The sequence below is a fragment of the Hemicordylus capensis genome, chromosome 13, assembly GCF_027244095.1.
Source record: "Hemicordylus capensis ecotype Gifberg chromosome 13, rHemCap1.1.pri, whole genome shotgun sequence".
NCBI lineage: Eukaryota > Metazoa > Chordata > Lepidosauria > Squamata > Cordylidae > Hemicordylus > Hemicordylus capensis.
Window position 1 is genome coordinate 22,790,822 of NC_069669.1, and position 19,744 is coordinate 22,810,565.

The following is a 19,744-nucleotide window of genomic DNA, read 5'->3' on the forward strand; positions in this document are numbered from 1 at the left end:
GAATGTTCATGGACTCAGAGGCCTGTTGACAGACAATTATGTGGGTGGAGCTAATGGAACACGTGGCAAGGAAGGGGAAAGTGAGGGCTTGAGCAAAATGAATGGAAATTTCTAGGTGCGAAGAATACTCCCTCGAGACAGTTACAACCCCTTCTGTTTCCGAGGGGGAAAGGTGTCTACAGTCTCATTTTCTCACCAGCCATTTCACACTTTGGGGTTTTTGAGGGGGAAGATGTTTGACGCATTTAAGCTCTTAGTGTGGAGGTTACCCCCCGCCATAAAATAAACACCACTCTCTTTGTGTGTGTACATACGTACACACTCTCTTGGAGAACAGAGGGGGGTGTTGCCTGCTGAATCTTGCTAATCTGCTGATCAGTGTAGAGACTACCATCAACTATTCACCCCCAGAGAGAGGCCACCTTTTCCACGGCCCCTTCCCACACGGTCGGCCCCAGTCTTGGTGGCTAACTCTGCTCTTTTGCCAGGCCCAGCCACAGGATCAGGCCAGACATGGACACCAGGGACATCCCATAATATGTTGCTGTGGGTCCGTACTTGTCCCCTGTTAGAGTTAGTGATGCGCAAGCTTCCTCCAGTTCACATTGGGTTGGCTCAGAAATCAGCGAAGCTACTTTCCCCCAAACAAACAGGAAATCGTTCCATTTATTTCCAAGCCAATCTGAATTCAGGGAGGAGGGAAATACTCTGAGCCAGAGACAGATTGGGTGTGTGTGTGTGGGGGGGGGCGGGTTGCTCGTAATGCTTGCCTTCTGTGAGAGCGCGCTTTAATGAGCTCCTGGGACTTGGATTTCTGAGCCGGGCCACATCACTAATTGAAGACAAAATCCCGAAATGGTAATCAAGCCGCAGAGAAAAGGCTAAATCAACCCCCGTAACAGCACATCAAAGCAAGTGCAGAGGGAATTTCCCGGGCATCCCACGCGCCAGCCCCACAAGCACAAATGCAGCAACAGCAGCAAAGCAAAGCAAAGCAAAGCAAAGCAGCCCTCAAGACGCGGGCCGTGCGGGAGAACACGAAGGGCTTTGCCTGGCTCCGAAAGGCCCGGCGAGGAGCAGAAGAGCCTCTCCTCTCTGGGAGAAGCCACGGCCCTTTCCCCGCTAGCCAGAAGGGCACACAGAGGTTGCCGACGGGCAGCCCGTCTCGGTGCCAGACTTTGCTTCGCGGCAGCCGCGGAACAACGTATTTGTCTTTTCACCCTCAGCAGGGAAACGATCTTTTCGGGGGGCCCCCCCTCTTTTTAGGGGATGCGCGGGTGTGATTGCTCGGGGGGGGGGGAGAATGGCCTCCCCGGGAACCCTCAGCAAGGGAGGGAGGGAGGGGGAGCCCAGACGTCCTTCTCCTGCTGACGCCTTCGGCTGGCTCCCTCCCTGGCGGCGCCCAGCCGGGCCTCTCCCGACCCACAGGCCAGCTCGGCCGCGGTGACCCAGCACCACACGGACCTCCCCCCCGCCCCGCCGGGGTCTCGTGTTTCCAGAGCCATCGTGGAGCAAGAAGAGGGCTGGCCCTGCTTCCTGCCCTCCTCGCCAGGAAGACCGCCCGCTGCTCTCTGGGGGCCGGCAAGGGAGCCGGGCGGGGGGCAGAGAGAGAATCACTCAGCGGCAGCCACAAAGCATGGCTGGCGGCCAGTGCGCGACCCCTCGATCCATCGGTGGGTCCCTGACCAGCAGAGGCGTAACTATAGGGGGGGCAGGGGGGGCACGTGCCCCGGGCGCCATCTTTTCTGGTCACATGGGGGGCGCCGCCATGACCAATTTTTTTAAAAAAAATTTTGTTAATACAAATGTTTCCTGCTCAGTGCAGCAGCGCTGCAGCAGTCAAGGGAGTGCATCAGTGCCCCCTTCCCCACGAGCGGTCCCTTCCACGCTGCCTGTGCCCCCCCCCATTGCTTTGCTGGCGCCTGGCGGCCAGTCAGTGGCCTGGCTTGGCGGCGGCAGCGGGCGCTTGTGAGGAAAAACCTAAGTATAATGTAGTATGTTGGGGGGGGCGATGGGGGGCGCAGTGGGGGGGTGCCATTTCAGTGCTTGCCCCGGGCACCATTTTCCCTAGTTACGCCTCTGCTGACCAGACCACCCAGCCCCGGCTGCGATTCACGCCTCAGTGGCGCGAGGAGCGGGTCCAGCAGGCTCTCGCGCTCAGCTGATGCCCTCAGCGGCCGGCATTGTGGTGCGCAGCCATCGAAAGACCGCTGCGGCTTCTCTGACTTGGTCCTCGCTGGGACTGAGCCAGCCGGAGGAGGAGGAAGAGCAGCAGGAGCGTCATCTCCTCAACACCACCAGACTCTTCAGCACAAGGCTGCACACCGTCGTCCCAGCGGCACATTTCCTAGGCCATCAATCCACTGCACTGTTGCCGGCGCCTCCCTTTCCCAAACAGTGAAGTGTTCCAGGAGCTGCGCTGTCCAGGAGTGCTGCCTGTCACAGGGATCTCCAGTTGTTGACTACAACACCCATCATCCCCAATGGCCATTGAAGCTGGGGATGATGGAAGTTGTAGTCAACATCCGGACCAGGAATCAACTTTGTCACAAAGGCAGAACACCCTTGCAAAGGACTGACTTTCCTTTGGAGGAGAGAGCACGGGAAACTGCTGGTGTGTTAGCAAATGGGCTTTATTTGCAAACAAACACAGACCCGTGGTCCATCTAGCTCAGGATTGTCTCCACTGACTGGCAGCAGCTCTCCAGGGTTCCAGGCAGGAGTCCTCTTTCCCGGCCCTACCTGGAGAGGCTGCCAGGGAAGGAACCTGGGACCTTCTGCATGCAAAACAGATGCTCCACCACCACTAAGCTATGACCCCATCCCCAAAACCAAGCTATTCTCAAATAAAGTTAGCAACATAGGGAGCTGCTGTCTACCAAGTCAAGCCATTGGTCCGACTAGCTCCGGAGTGTCTACTCTGGCTGGCAGCAGCTTTCCAAAGTTCCAGACAGGCGTCTCGCCTAGCCCTACTTGGAGATGCTGCCAGGGAGTGAACCTGGGACCTTCTACATGCCAAGCAGAGGCTCTGCCACGGAGCTACAGCCTGTTCCCACATAAATGGAGGCCCTAACAGTCAGAGGAAGAAATCGTTCTGCTTTCTTTGGCACCAGCCAGACCCCATGTGGAGTACCCGCCTGCTCACCTACAACAGAGCTTGACAAATCTCCGGTGCCAGGGAGCTGAGTGGCTTCAGAAGGAAGGGGAGCGTGACGGGGAACAGTGTTCCCTCTAACAGGGATCCCCAGATGTTGTGGACTACAACTCCCAGACTCCCCAGCTGCAGTGGCTTTTGCTTGGGGATTCTGGGAGTTGTAGTCCACAACATCTGGGGATCCCTGTTAGAGGGAACACTGATGGGAAAGACCCCTTCCCACGTAGTTGCACGATCACCATCACAGCACAAGAGCTTCGTTCGTCTGCCTCTGGGCCACTGTATTCCAGGTAGTTCTGCATGCTGCTTTGAGCCCTGCAGATGCCGGTAGCAGGACAGCAGGTTTTAAACAAACCAGCAACTGGAACCTGCTGGATTGCAGGTCGCACCTCTGGACCAAGGGACAGGTGGCAGCTGGCAAGGACACAGGAGCCTGTTCAAGAGGCTGGCTGGGATGCTGGTCCCTTGCAGCTCTCAGGACAAGCCTGGATAGCTCAGGGACACAGCTAGGTCAACAGCACCCTCTAGCGCCAGCTGTACTCCAGCAAACAGCAGCAAAGCTCCAAACCTATAATGCACATGGCCACACACACATTATTATTATTATTTTGACATTTATATCCCGCTCTTCCTCCAAGGAGCCCAGAGCGGTGTACGACATACTTGAGTTTCTCTTTCACAGCAACCCTGTGAAGTAGGTTAGGCTGAGAGAGGAGTCACCCAGCAAGTCTCATGGCCGAGTGGGGATTTGAACTCGGGTCTCCCTGGTCCTAGTCCAGCCCTCTAACCACTACACCACGCTGGCTACACAACACACATCCCAACGGGAGACCTCTAGAACTCAGGGACCTGGTTCCCACAACCGATGGAGTTTAGGTTTAATGTCAGTTACCAACTTTAAACCCAAATTAAAGATCGCATGAACCAGTACGATATTTTGCAACATATGAGCAGTAAGCATTACAGGAAGAGCCACCTAATGGCACAGCAGGAAAATAACTTGATTAGCAAGCCACAGGTTGCCGGTTCGAATCCCCGCTGGTATGTTTCCCAGACTATAGGAAACACCTCTATCAGGCAGCAGCAATATAGGAAGATGCTGAAAGGTATCATCTCACACTGAGCCAGGAGATGGCAATGGTCAACCCCTCCTGTATTCTATGAAAGACAACCACAGGGCTCTGTAGACACCAGGAGTCAACACCAACCCGACGGCACACTCTACCTTTATTACAGGAATGCAGTTTCCTACCTGGTTGGCTCTTCTAGCACAGGGCTTGACAAATCCCAGGTGCCATGGAGCCTTGGCACCTCAGTATTTAATTGGGACGTCTAGACTAGGATAGTCAGAAGGAGAGGTAGTTAACACAATCTCCGTCTGTCCCAGGCGGCCCAGTTCCTATTCTGTGTTACCTGGAAAGGGGGAGCCCATTTACCCTCTTCCTCCCCACACCACAATGTTCATCACTAAGGACAGCAATTTTGCCAAGTGTCCATTGTCTGGCTCCTGTATAGGAACCTAGGAAGCTGCCATATACTGAGTCAGACCACTGGTCCATCTAGCTCAGTATTGTCTACACACAGACTGGCAGCGGCTTCTCCAAGGTTGCAGGGAGGGGTCTCTCTCAGCCCTACATGAAGATGCTGCCAGGGAGGGAACCTGGAACCTTCTGCTCTTCCCAGAGTGGCTCCATCCCCTAAGAGGGGAATATCGTGCAGTGCTCACACATGTAGTCTCCCATTCAAATGCAAACCAGGGCAGACCCTGCTTAGCTGAGGGGATAAGTCATGCTTGCTTCCACAAGACCCGCTCTCCTCCATCCACTGTCTGACAGCTTGTTGCCAAAAAGGCTAGCCCTCTGACGTTGGGGCCAATCTATTGGGGAAAGTTGTGCCCATCCAAAGGCAATGCCCATTGTGAGAATTACAAGATAAAAATTCTTGTAATTACAATTACTACAAAATAATCTACAGTGTTTTGAACACCCCCAAAGTTCTTCACAAATGCAAAGCATTATTTCACCACATGTGATGCTCACAGGACAGAAGCAAGTTCCATCTGGCACATGATCCGATTTTAACACTCAGGTTGTTCAGTTGGCTCGTATCCAGTCCGTGCCAGCCCACATGCACACATTTATTCATTGCAAATATCCAAAGGTATCAAAACAAAACGATGCAGCACATCTGAAAATGCCTCCGGTGACATCCACTACAGTTCAAATTCACACCAGCAATATAAACAAGAGCTAAACGCAGAGGGCAGAGCAAAAGCACAGCACGAAGCCGCAGAGACAGTTATCCAAGGGAAACAGAAGACGACCCCCCCCCCGTCAGCTCCAGCCAGGTGTCTCTGGGGAGAGCATTTGACAACTGGGGCACCCCCACTGGCAGGACCCTGTCTCTGGCCACTTCCCTTCACACTTCAGAAGGCGAGCAGATCCTAATGGCTTTAACCAACCAGCTGGTGGCATCTGAAAAGGTCCAATAGTAGAAGCACTCGACTGACTGCTTGGGGCTTCCCTTCTGGTGAGCCTCCTCAGGAGGAGAGGGATGCCCGCTGTGGCACCTGCTTGGGATCCGGCCAGCCTGGAGTCCAGGAAGGGCTGGGGGTCCTACATGACTTCTCCATTTGCAGCCAGCCTTTGGTGGCCCCACAGCTCCGGCTTCAGCGATCTCTCAGCTCCAGCCACTGCCTTGTCAGGCCTGGCACAGACACCTCCACAAGAAGCAGGGCCTTTTCAACAGTAGCCCCCAAATACTGATATGCCCTTCTATGAGCTGTCCAGTTAGCTCTCTTTCATAATGTTACGTTATAAAAAAGAAAATAAAGGCCACTCTATTCCACTCTGCCTTTGAGAGTTCACTCCCCTTTGGTGTTATCGCTATTTTTAAAACAGAGATAAGTTTTTAAAATATTTACTTTGATGGGTTTCCTATAATTAATGGCACACCACTTTGGAAGCACCATGCTGAAAGTCCGTATACCAGGTCTGTGCATACATAAATCCATATATTGCCCACTTACCATGGAGCAGAGACCTTCCAAATCGGGACCAGCCAATCTGTATCTTGTGAGTAGCAGGATCTTCATACAAAAGGCAGGTCTAGCAGCGACACCAATGGCAAAATCCTTGCAATGGGGAGAGGAGAAAGCATAGTATACATAAAGCCACACTGATGTAATACAGAGAATATATTATTCCCAAGAGCTCTTTTGATTTTAATTAGACATGGTGTCTCCAAAGGAGATTTACTTGGGCAGATAACTTAAGCCAAGAGAAGGCGTTTGATGTTTTGAGATCCTAGTACAGCCTTTCAAATTAATTCCTTTTCCGTAAGGAAGGATTACACGTGGCATCATCTTCTCCATATGTAAGCAGGAAGCATTACAGGAGGGCCGTTTCCATCACAGTAGGATCCTCTACCAGAAGGATTGACCAATCCCAGGCGCCAGGGAGCCCTGGCACCTAGAAATTTAACTGTGGCACCTAGACTAGGATATTCCGAGGGAGAGTTGATTAATAAAATCTTTCTTTGTCCCAAGCAGCCCCGTTTCTGTTTTAGGAAGGTTGCTTGGAAAAGGGATCAAGGGAAGCACATTCACCCTCCACCAAGCCCACCACCAGCTCTGGTAATGATGTCAAGCAAGCGGTCATCATCATCTGCCTCCTGCTAAGTTTCTGGGCTGGCTCGCTCCTAGATGCAGAGGAAATTGGTCAAGGCCTGTCTCAAGAGCAACAGAGAATACGCCCCCCCTCCTGCATGGCATTACCCCACCGCCCCTGCTCCAATGGAGTAGGTGACCAGGCAAGCATGAATGGCCCCCGTTGCTAAGCAGGGCTCCCCCATTTGCATCTGGATGGGTGACTGGATGCGAATGCAGCAGTCTCTTCTCCAGGGATGGGACTGAGTGGTCGAGCATCTGCCTGCCTGCTGGTGTGCAGAAAGAAGGTCCCAGTTTCACTCTCTGGCAGGAGCTCCAGGTCAGGCTCAGTCCTAGATCCAAAGAAAGTTTGCCAGGCCTCTTCTCCCAGTTGCAGCTGCTTGCACAGTATAAGAGACGAGGCATGATTATCCCATTGGCCAAGGGGCCGGAACGGACTCCGGAAGCACTTTCAGAGAGAGGGCTCTGTGGTCGCCAGGAGTCGACACCGACCCGACAGCACGCTTCAGCTCAATGCGACAATGGTGTTTTTTAATTATTTATTATTATTATTATTATTATTTCTATACCACCCTTCCAAAAATGGCTCAGGAAAACAGAGAAATAAATAAATAAATAAATAAATAAATAAATAAATAAATAAATAAATAAATAAGATGGCTCCCCCTCTCCAAAGGGCTCACAATCTAAAAAGAAACACAAGATAGACACCAGCAAGAGTCACTGGAGAGATGCTGTGCTGGGGGTGGATGGGGCCAGTTGCTCTCCCCCTGCTAAATACAGAGAATCACCACGTTAAAAGGTGCCTCTTTGCCCAGTTAGTAAGGGTTAAGGAGGTGCTTAACTGGCCTTTCCTCCAAGGAGCTCAGGACTTCTGCCCCTGCTTGAGTGCAGAAGGTCCCAGGTTCCTGCCTGCCACCTTGGAGAGCTGCTGCTGCCAGTCAGTGCAGATAAGCCTGAGCTGGAGGGACCCAGGTCCTGACTCTGCAGGAGGCAGCTTCCTGGGCTGTTGCTGCAGCGATTCTCTCTGCCTGCTCTGTGCAGGTGGCGGCCTCCGCGGCTGCACCTCCTTTCTGGAAGAGGCCCCGGAGGAGGGAGGGAGGGGCTGATGGGACTGGGGGCTCAGAGCCATTCCCTGGGGGGCTGTGGCTCATGGGCCTCCCCGGAAGACGCCCCAGCATCAAACGTGTGTGACTCGAAGACTCGGCTGAGCTCGGCGGGTGGAAAGAGACGGGGGGGGGAGAGGTTGAGTGGCGTGTTGAAGGGTTTTTGCGAATGCATATTTGCATGAATGCACCTGTTCTATTTTCTTACAGGTGAAACTCGGAAAGTTAGAATATCGTGCAAAAGTCCATTAATTTCAGTAATGCAAATTAAAAGGTGAAACTGATATATGAGACAGATGCATTACATGCAAAGCGAGATAAGTCAAGCCTTAATTTGTTATAATTGTGATGATCATGGCGTACAGCTCATGAAAACCCCAAATCCACTACCCCAGAAAATTAGAATATTACATGAAACCAAGAAGACAAGGATTGAAGAATAGAACAATATCGGACCTCTGAAAAGTATAAGCATGCATATGTATTCAGTACTTGGTTTGGGCCCCTTTTGCAGCAATTACTGCCTCAATGCGGCGTGGCATGGATGCTATCAGCCTGTGGCACTGCGGAGGTGTTATGGAAGACCAGGATGCTTCAATAGCGGCCTTCAGCTCTTCTGCATTGTTTGGTCTCATGTCTCTCATCCTTCTCTTGGCAATGCCCCATAGATTCTCTATGGGGTCAGGTCAGGCGAGTTTGCTGGCCAATCAAGCACAGTACACTATACTTTTCAGAGGTCCGATATTGTTCTATTCTTCAATCCTTGTCTTCTTGGTTCCATGTAATATTCTAATTTTCTGAGATTGTGGATTTGGGGTTTTCATGAGCTGTATGCCATGATCATCACAATTATAACCAATTAAGGCTTGACTTATCTCGCTTTGCATGTAATGCGTCTGTCTCATATATCAGTTTCACCTTTTAATTTGCATTACTGAAATTAATGGACTTTTGCACGATATTCTAATTTTCCGAGTTTCACCTGTATATCCTTATTAAAAATACAACGTGTGTCAAGGGGTGTGTGTGTGGGGGGGTGCTGCTTAGCGTGCGGCGGGGGCGCCAAAGCTCGAGTCTCCAAAGCCGCCCCACTGGCCAGCGGCAGACCAGGGGACGACGCAGCACTATCCTGGCGAGGCCGCGCCGCCAGATCTCCTCTCGCCCACCACCAGGGGGAGCTCCGCGCCCACGAGCCGCCCGGTCTCCGCCAGGCAAAGGGCGATCTGGCTGCCAAGTCTGCGCTGCGGATGCTCAGCGGGGAATCTGGGGCAGCAGCAGAGCCGAGAGCGGAGGGGGCTGCCACGTGCTCCTCCAGCCCAAGCCGCCTGGCTCCTGCCAAGAAGCCCCCCCGCGCCATTTGGAGCAACGGGGACCCCCGCCCCCCCCCGGACACCCTTCCCAGCGCCTGCTCAGCATCGTCTAGCTGCTGACCTCGAGCCCAGCAAATGGCGCCGGAGCCAACAAGGCCTGCCGGGGGTGGGGGGCGCTTCTCTCTCTCTCTCTCTCTCTCTCTCTGGGCTCCTGTATTCCTCGCCACTGCGCAGCTGGCGGGCTCTCTTGCTGGCTGGCTGGTGCACAGAGCGCCTCTCTGTGAAGCTCTGCCACAACCTATGCAAGGGTAGGAAGCACAGGAGCCCAGCCCAGCCCTGCCAGGGCAAGTTGGCAGCCCTCTCTAGAACCCAGGGAGTCGTTTCCTGGCTTGGGGAAAGAGCAGCAGCCACTTGCCACGTGAGACACCTTCGCTCCGCGTTGTCGTCCACACTGAGCGGCCGGCAGCAGCTCCTCCCAGGTTCCAGGCAGGCTTCTCTCTCCCCGCCCCCCCCCCCCCCGTGGAGATGCTGCTGCCAGGGCCTGCAGCGGGGACCTTCTTCTGCATGCCAAGCCGAGGCTCTGCCCCATTATCCCCTCAGGGGAATATCTCACATTAGTCACCCATCCACATGCAAACCAAGGTGGACCTTGCTTAGCAACTGCATGCTTGCTACCGCAAGATCCGCCCTCCTCCCCAGAAGAAGGGGAGCCTCTACATGGCGGCTCTAAACTAAGCAAGGAAAGCTGGTCCTGTGAAGGTTCGGAACTTCCGGCTACACAAGAAATGGAATATTCCTAGAACTAAACACACACACAGAGCTGCATTTTATATTTCTGAAAAATGGGAGAAGAGTTAATGGGGTCTCTTCTAGTGGCCCTGGACGCACCCAGAGATCAGAATCTTTGCAACTAGAACGGCTGATCAACGAGAGTCTATTCCACCTCTCCTGCACTCAGTATTAAGAGCTTCATAATCTGCAGACTTTTCAGACGATCACATGCATCATACCTTGCTGCCCCCCCACCATTTATGGCTTGTTCTGCTCAACATCCAGCCCAGTGAAGAGTTCTTCAAAACTCACCAGCTTACTTCAGCTGTGGTGTCTTTTGGAGGAGTCCTAAAGTCCCTGCTAACTGAGCAACGAGGCAACTTTTAGAGTGGCGCTTCTCTTACATTTAGTAGGAGGAGAGCAACTGGCCCTCTCCAACCCCTGCACTGCACCCCTCCAGTGGCTGTTGCTGGTGGCTACCTTATGTCTCTCTTTAGACTGTGAGCCCTTTGGGTTCAGGAAACCATCTTTACACATACACGTAAGAACAGCAGCCCTGCTGGATCAGGCCCAAGGAATCCCATCTAGTCCAGCATCCTGTTCCCCACAGTGGCCCACCAGATGCCTCTGGGGAGCCCACAGGCAAGAGGTCTGGGCATGCCCTCTCTCCTGCTGTGGCTCCCCTGCAACTGGGACTGAGAGGCATCCTGCCTCTGAGGCTGGAGGTGGCCCACAGCCACCAGACTAGTAGCCACGGATAGGCCTGCCCTCCATGACTTTATCTAAACCCCTCTGAAAGCCATCCAGGCATCACATCTTGGGGCAGAGCATTCCACAGGTCAATTATGCATTTTGTGGAAAAGGTACTTTTTTCTTGGCCCTAACATTTCTTGGCAAGTGTTACAAGAGAGGGTGAAAGGTTTCTCTCTGTCCACACCATGCATGATTTTATATGCCTCTATCGTGTTTCCCCTACGTCTTTTTTCCAAACTTAAAGGTTATTATTATTATTATTATTATTATTATTATTTATTACATTTCTATCCCACTCTTCCTCCAAGGAGCCCAGAGCGGTGTACTACATACTTAGGTTTCTATTTCACAACAACCCTGTGGAGTAGGCTAGGCCGAGAGAGAAGTGACTGGCCCAGAGTCACCCAGCTAGTCTCATGGTTGAATGGGGATTTGAACTCGGGTCTCCCCCGGTGTTTAGCCTTGCCTGGCAAGGAAGGTGCTGCAGACCCCTAATCATCTTGGTTGCCCTCTTCTGCACCTTCTCCAGTTAGATCATGTCCTATTACTATATGTAGTCAGAGCAGTGTTACTAAACTGCAGTAAACTGCCCCTGCCAGAGAGTGCAGCGGCCTGCAGATGCTCGGCCACTCAGCCCCATCCCCGAAGCCCGGGGAAGAGATTGCCGCCTTGGCATCCAGTCACCCATTCAAATGCAAACGGGGGAGCCCTGCTTAGCAACGGGACACCCACTCCATGACACACTTACTTTGCCTTTACTGCAAGACCAGCTCTCCGCCCCTTTGGGGCAGGGTTGGTGGGGTAATGCCATGGAGGAGGGGGGGCGTATTCTCTGTTGCTCTTGAGACAGGGGGTGCCCCCCCCGCGCAATGGACCAAGACTATCTACAGTCCTTATGCAATGCTCAGGACCTGATGGTTTCACTACCAGGCCATGGAAGGGAAGAGGTGATGCTGCTTGTGCACTTTTAAAAAACCGAGCCAGCCGATGTGGGGAGGAAGCCAGAGGCCGGGGCTAATGACATACCTGCCGAGGGTCTGTGTCCGAGTGTGGGGAGGACGCCATCAATCCCGAGTGACGTACATCTCAGGCAGCAGAGGTCGATGGATCAGGCAGGCAGATGAGAAGCCGTACCTTTCTGGGACGCCTCGGGAGGGCTTCTTGTCGACATGGGCAGTCTGTGCCCCCTTTGTGTCGGCGAGCAACAGCCGGGTCCCCGAGTTCAACAGAGCCACGGGGTGGGATGGGGGGTCTGCCTGGGATTGTGTCGCTTTGCGGGAGGGTTGTGCATATCTGAACACCCCCCCCCCCGTTAAAACCCGAAAGCTCTCCACTTGCAGAGAACGAGGCTATCTGGGAGGGGACTGGGAGAGGAGTCCTCCTCCCCCCCCCGGCGGGATGCCTTTCTCCAGGCACGCAGCGCAGGGGGGCTTTTATTCCCCCATGCGGGGGGGGGGGGGTCGGGGGGGGAGGTGGTGGCTGCTGCACGTGGAGCTCCGCGCTCCTGGCTGGTTTCCCCCGCGGGGCTGCAAAGGAGCAGCGGACGCAGCAGGCTCGGCGGGCAGGCAGCCGCAGGTGGTGCTTTTTACAGCAGAGATGAAGATCACCTGCTCGCCTGTGCGGCTCTGCCGGGGAGTTAAAGGCAGAGAGCACAATAGCGAGCTCAGTTGACTGGCCGGCAGCTCCGTCGTGCAGGTCTGTTTCCAGCTCCTGCTTCAGAGTGTGTGTGTGTGTGTGTGTGTTCGTTTGTTTGTTGCACTCATTTTCTAATCACCAGGATTTTTACTCATATTGATTTTTATTTTAAAGAACACGTCTAGTCTTCAGGGAGCTGCCAATGGCCCAGTCACTGGTCCATCTAAGTCAGTATTGCCAGCACTGACTGGCAGCAACTCTGCCAGAGAGGGAACTTTCCAGCTCAGAGCAGAACTTTGTCCCGCATGGTGTAGTGGTTAGAGTGCTGGGCTAGGACTGGGGAGACCTGAGTTCAAATCCTCATTCAGCCATGACACTCCCTGGGTGACTCTGGGCCAGTCACCTCTCTCTCTGCCCAACCTACCTCACAGGGTTGTTGAGAGGACAAACATAACCATGTACACCTCTCTGGGCTCCTTGGAGGAAGAGCAGGATATATGCAGTGCTATGTGAATTTGCATGTTTACATTATGTATATGTTAATTAGTCAACCTGAAAATTAGCGTGTAAATTAATGTAAATGTAAGTTAATTCACCAGTCTCTGCCGGCCACACTGTCATACAACTCTGCACAATTGCTGTGCTTGCAGTGGTGTGTCAGCCAGAGAGAAGAAAAGGGAAGCTGAAGTGAAATGTATGTTCTGTCCACCGGTCATAAGAACCGAAAAACAGCCCTGCTGGATCAGGCCCAGGAAGGCCCGTCTCGTCCAGCCTCCAGTTTCCCAGATTGGGTCCCAATGTGGACCGAACTGCACCAACCGGCCCAGGCAGACCCCGACCCCACCCTTCTTCCCTTGCAGCCGTGCCACTGCCTCCAGTTAGCCGGGGGTCTCCCGAAACCGCCTCCCTCTCCAGGTATCTATGGAAAGCAGTGTGGAGATGTCAGAGGCTTCATCTTGTGAAAAATATTGGGGTGGGGGTGGGGCCTCCAGGCATCGGAGCTTCAGTCAGAGTCGGCAACCCTAGCAGGAGGAGCACGTGAGGGAAGCCCTGCTGGATCAGGCCCCCCAAGGAGGCCCACCTAGGCCAGCACCCTGGTTCCCACAGTGGTCCCTCTCGGAAGCCCACGGGCAAGAGATGAAGGCGTGCCCTCCCTCGCTGTTGCCTCTGAGGCTGGAAGTAGCCCATAGGCATCATCGGGACTAGTAGTAGCCGCTGATAGAAATGAATTGGCCAAAGCCCTCTCTCTGGTTGCTGTACCCCTGCCTCTGCTCTTGAGCGGCATCTTGTCCCTGAGGCTGGAGCTGGCCTGTAGCCATCAGGACAGGTAGCCACTGGCAGGCTGTCCTCCGTGGAGGCTGCTCAGAGCCCTGGTCTGCCTCGGTCTACGGCTGCTTCCTCTGTCCCCTCCCAAGAAAGCGGGCAGTGCACGACACCCGGGCCCAGAGCGCAGCCTCCCCCGCCAGCCCCACCACTGTGCAATATCAAGAGGAGCCCTTCATCCTCATCCTCATCAGCAGGAGCAGCAGGAGGTGTGGCTGGCGGCTCCCCCCCCCCCGCTGCCCTGCTGTGCTTTCCTCCCTCTCCTCCGTCCGCACCCCGCCTGCCTCGCTTCAGCCTCACTGCCTCATGCCATGGGCTGTGCCAGCTGACGCCTTACATAACTGCGGCCACCTCGGGCACAGGTCTCCGAACACATGGCGGCCATCTCCGCTGCCTGTCAGTTGCGATTGTTTGCACATGGCTGCTCCTCCTCCCAGCCCCGCTCCAGAAACATGACAGCAGGCAGGCAGGCAGGCAGGCAGGCAGATCTGAGACCCCTGGCCACGGACCGGCGGAGCAAGACGGAAATGCCTCCTCCTCATGGGCAGCGTGTGTTGCGCATGGAGGCTCCTTCCCCCGAGAAGCGGATCACCCAACCCTTTCTGAGGTTTCCCAGCAAAGCACGAGTTGACCAAGCAGCGCTGGGAGGTTAGACAAGGTCACGTCCCTCCTTCTGTCTTTGCTGCTGTTCGGAAATATTCCAGGGGCTTCTGTTACATCCCAACATCACGGAAAGGAGCCGCAGTTGCCTCTTAAAGAGGGGGAGAAGCTCCTAATGGATTGCTCTCGGTTCCCGCTATTACCCTTCCTTCAAATCCCTCCTCAGGAGCGACCTTGTTCATGAAGCCCTTGGCCCATACCCTTCTGCAACGGAGGGGAGGGAAGGGAAGGTTGTGCCCTCGAGTGGGTGTCGACTCCTGGCGCCCACAGAAAAGCCCTGTGGTTGTCTTGGGTAGAAGACAGGAGGGGTTGGCCATGGCCTCCTTCCAAGCAGTATGAGATGATGATGCCTCTCAGCACCTCCCTGTATCGCTGCTGCCCAGTATAGGGGTTTCCCATATTCTGGGAGACACACCAGCGGGGATCCGAACCAACAGCCCCCTCCTCTCTAGGCAGGTTGCTTCCCCACCGCACCATGAGGTGGCCATTGCAACTTAGCCTGTGTGTAGCTGAAATGAGTGCATCTTCTTCCCTGCTCTGCCTGACCTCCAGTGGTGCTGCAGATCTCTTGCTGCCGCCGCTGCCTTCTCCCACCAGCCTTCCTGTCCACAAAAACTGAAATCCGTAGAAAGCAACTGCAGGAAGATTTAGGACCAAGAAGGGGAAGTACTTTTTCACACACCACACAATTATCTGTGGAATTATCTCTCGGGGGTGGCCACCAGCTTGGGTGGCTTTAAAAGGGGCTGAGACAGATCCATGGAGGACAGGTCTGTCAAGGGCTGCTCTAATAGCTGCTAGTCCTGATGGCTGGCTAGAGGCCACCTCCAGCTTCAGAGTAGAGGCAAGATGCTTCTCGATACCAATGGCAGGGGAGCAGCAGCAGCAGCAGGAGTAAGAGGGCATGTCCCCTCCCCTCTTGCCTGTGGGCTTCTCAGGGGCATCTGGTGGGGGACCACTGTATGAAACAGGAGGCTGGGCTAGATGGGCCTCCTTGGGCCTGATCCAGCAGGGCTGCTCTCGTATTCTCCTGCTAGGGTTGCAGACTCTGACTGAAGCTCTGATTCCTGGAGTTCCCCCCACCCCATATTTTTCACCATATTAAGCCATTGATTAAGCCTATCAATGGCTACTAGTCTGATGGCTGTGGGCTACCTCCAGCCTCAGAGGCAGGATGCCTCTCCATCCCAGTGGCAGGGGAGCCACAGCAGGAGAGAGAGGGCATGCACAGACCTCTTGCCTGTGGGCTCCCCAGAGGCATCTGGTGGGCCACTGTGGGAAACAGGATGCTGGACGAGATGGGCCTTCTTGGGCCTGATCCAGCAGGGCTGTTCTTATGTCATCTCGACAATTGCTTTCAATAGCTACCTGGAGATGGATGCTGATTTCGGGAGGCTCCAGGCTAACTGGAGGCAGTGGCACAGCTACAATTGAAGAAGGGGGTAGGGGTATGCCTGGACCAGTTGGTGCGATTCGGTCCAAATTTGGACCAAATTCAGACGGAACCACCAGCATTTGAACCGGTTCTGTCTAACTGATCAGCTGGGCCAGTTGGTTTGACGAATCAGCTTGAAGCAGTTTGAAGTAGTTTGCAATCAAACTGTTCGCAGTGGTTTGGTTTGTGACTGAACTGGTCTGTGCACATCGTTGTGTGTGTGGACAAATGGCCCTGGGACCTGCTGTCTGTGTGACAACTTGCTCCTTTCTCTTCATTTTTGGTGTTGTATAAAGTGATTGCAGTAGGTAAATATGTTTTTGAAGAAATGTTTCTGAGCTAAAGGAATGGATCTTTCCCGGACTGGCCTGGAGTCTACAGAAATTGACTTCAGTCTCCATGTGGCTACTACTGAGAACAGTTCTGAAGAGCTTGATAATATTGTGGAATGTATTGGGGGGAAATATCTCAATTCTCATCCAAGGGGCACACGACTTTCTTTATGCTGAAGCAGACTAACAGGGCCTTCCCTCCAGAACATCGTTTTAAGGCCTCTCCCACCATCCTGTTCTGCTGTGTGAGATTTTGTTTGTGTAGTTTCAAATTAATCTTTGTTTCCTTTTTTATTTTTATTTTCTTCCTGTCAATACCATTCAACGACACCATTTTATCACCTTGTGAGGAGGCTGTTTTGTGAGGCGAGGGGCGTTCATTCTGAGAACATCTTCGGCACTTATTTTTGTCCCCTTCAGGAATTCCGCTGGTTTAAAATTAAACTCTCTCCATCTTGGTGTCTCGTTAGCCAGCATCTTTAAAGGCATAGAGATGGAGTTTTGACCCTCTGGATCCTTAACTGTACTCTCTACATTGACAAAGAAACATCACTCTGTGTGTGTGTGTGTGTGTGTGTGTGTGTGTGTATTTTCCTGGATAGATCTGGTGGGGTGGGGTGCACTAAATTGTTGTCTCATGAAAACTTTCAGCTCATATCTGAAGGGCAAAGAGGGAGATGGAACTAGAACCATCACATTTTGGAATTGGAAGGGATCCTAGAGTTTACCTTTTTTGCTTCATACTCCATTGCAGGTTCAATGCTGCTCCAAATCAACCAGCAGCTTCCAATTTAATTTCAATGGGACTACTTTGAGTAATTGTCCTCATCATGCCAACTGTTTTTCTCCTCCAACATGCATTGTAAGTCATTTAGATGTCTCAGTTATTGTTCTATGGATTTTTATTGTCTAGCATTTTTTACACCACCTTGGGATATTGTTTTGATGAAAGGTGGTATATAAATCGTAATATAAATAAAATATTTTTTAAATTTAAAAGCAGGGTGTGAATGTAAATTAATTCATCAGTCTCCAGCCACACTGTTATACTACTCTGCACAACAGTTGTGCTTGCAGTGGTTTGTATGTCAACAAGAGAGCATAAAAGGCAGGCCGAAATGTACCTTCTGCCTAAGAACCGCCTTGCTGCTGGATCAGGCCCAAGAAGGCCCACCTTGTTGTCCAGCCCCCTGCTTCCCACAAGCAACAGGGGAGGCCCTGCCCTCGCTCCTGCTGGGGCTGGCCTGCATCTGGGATTCAGGTGGTGGGGTTTTAAAGGCCGCTTGAAGGACTTAAAGAGCAATATAGGGAGATAAAAGGACATGTAGGATTCCATTGTCTTCACAAGAGCCTTTGCCCCCCCCACCCCCATGTTAACTTTTCACACCAAGAGTGGTGCTTAGCAGCAGCCAGGAACACTGGAGCGGTTATTAATTCGAAACCTCTCTTGCAGTGAGGAGGCATCCAGCTGTGGAACTGCATTTATGGGGGCGGCTGCTGCTGCTGGGTCCCACATATTAGATTTCTGAAACAGAAATGGGGGGGGGCTGATGGGAGACCAGCCACTTGTGGGGGGGGCTGGTCCCCCCCTGCCCCCCTCTAGAGCTGCCCTTGAAAGTACGGAATGCACCAAACAAAGCCTAAACCCCCCCCAGGGCTGAATTCTGCCTCCCTCAGGCAGGCCTTTGTGAGGCAAAACTCTGATTACAAATGGGAGTTTGGCACAAAGGAATGCCCTGCTGTTGCATGGGGAATGCAGGCCTGCCTTTACAGGGCAGGTTGTCTTTGAAGGAGAGAGGAAGCAAGCAAGCAAGACCCCAAGAGTGGAAGCACCCAGGCGGGGGGTGTAGGTGTGGGGTGGCGGCTTCTCCGTGCCCCAATGTGGCCAGCATCAGAGCCCGAGCGTGGTTGGCAGGAGCCTGTTTTCAAGGCTGGGGGCCCCAAGGCTGCCTCCAAACTGGCTACATTCCGGATAGGACTACTCTTGAGTAACTTAGTCTGGATGCCAGCCTTGTAATCTGACCCTACCGGGTTGTCCCACCAACCAAGACAACATAACCTGCTGCTTAGGTTTGCAGTCTCCGAATTACAGGTAAAGACCCACCCTGGCTGCAATAAACGCTGGTGGGCTTTACCATCTTTTTTTGATGGGGAAAGCTGCACCAGTTGGTTTCTGCCTTTCATGCCTTAGCACAAACGGTACCCAGACTCTGTCCCTGAAAAGGACACATGCTCAGCTTTGGGGAAAGGGTCAGCATCTGCTAAAAGCCCCGCTGGTGTGGGCTGTAGAAAACAGCCCACATACCACGCCAGGGCAATATCAGCCCAATAATGTCACATGCACATCAGTTGTGCAAAATGTGCAAATGCAAAAATTGTGCAAATGTTGTCACACAAGAATATTAGAAATAATGGGCTTGTGTAACATCATTTGCACAGTTGTGCAATTTGCATCCACGTGGCGTGACTGGGCAGACGTGCCCTTGCTTGGAATGTGGGCCGGCCATTGTCTCTTTGAAATGAGTGAGCTGGAGGATCCAGGCACCCAATTTGACCCCCAATAGTAACCAGAGACACGGATGCCCGTGAACTCCCACCATGACAACAGAACTGGCTGCCAGATGGAATACCGTCTTGTGTGAGGTCAGATCACTCAATGAGGAAAATACAACTAGAAAATGTGGGGCAGTTCTCAGTTCACCGATTGAAGTCCCCCACAGCCCCATTTTACCATCTTTTCAAATTAATCTTGGTTGGACTCTTTCATTTGTCAAAGAAGCCCAGGTTTTCTCACTCCTCCATTTGATCCTTCGCACTTTCTGAAGGCGGCGGCCTGCAGGTGCCAGCAACAGATATTTCCATGGAAAGTGTCCTTAGCTCGCTCCATGTTACACAAGGGTATTTGAGGCCTGAAAACACTTTTGCCTTCCCCTTCCAGCTGGCTGATGTGTTTGTGCTGGAATCGATGCAGTTCGGTCCCCTTGGGGATAAAGAGCCCTTTTCTGGGCCTCGGAGCTCTTTGCTGTCTCAAAGTATATCTCGTCCTTTAAAAGTAAAGCAGAATGCATGTTGAATGGCATTTTAACCATGCAGTCAGGAAACCGTGCTGCTGTTAAAAAATGTTAGTAATTCAGTACACAATATGGGCCCACAACAAAATGTTGCAGTATATCCCTGGTGCACATGTGTTACCGGGACCTGTGACTGAGCATGGTGAAATTTTCCGGCTCCTTTCCTCCTTAGAAACAAAAGCAATTGTGATTGTCTTGAGGGAGAATTTTTCAAGTGGATAAATTTCCCATTATTTTTGTTCAACACTTGTTCCCCCCCTACTCTCCCACACTCCACCCACCTGGTTGTCTGTTTAGTGCCCTCTGAGTCTGCAAACATTCCACTCCTTACATTGAGACAGTTTGGCTTTGGGTGTGTGGTGTTTGTTTGTTTGTTTGCCCCCTTAGGGTTCCCCCCTTATTTATTTATTTATTGCATTTCTATAATGCCTAGTATAGTAGTATAGTATAGAAATCTCTAGGTGGTGTACAGAGTAAAACATAATATAAAACAAAACATTTAAAATTCACAAAAACAGATAAAAATC

The 19,744-nt window shown here is 52.6% G+C and overlaps 1 protein-coding gene across 2 annotated transcripts in view; it reads right to left on the reverse strand.

Moving 5' to 3' along the window:
* The window catches only part of LOC128336756 (acyl-coenzyme A synthetase ACSM5, mitochondrial-like), a 149,930-nt gene extending 137,863 nt beyond the window's left edge, over window positions 1-12,067 (reverse strand). The window contains exons 1-2 of one of the 2 annotated variants that reach the window (XR_008312071.1): window positions 11,788-12,065; window positions 6,183-6,287 (exon numbers count right to left, since the gene is read on the reverse strand). The gene's annotated coding sequence lies outside the window, so the exon portion shown is untranslated. Of the gene's footprint in view, window positions 1-6,182; window positions 6,288-11,787 lie in introns of both variants that reach the window. The other variant, XM_053276859.1, reaches the window with a different exon arrangement.
* Window positions 12,068-19,744: the final 7,677 nt, after the last annotated feature.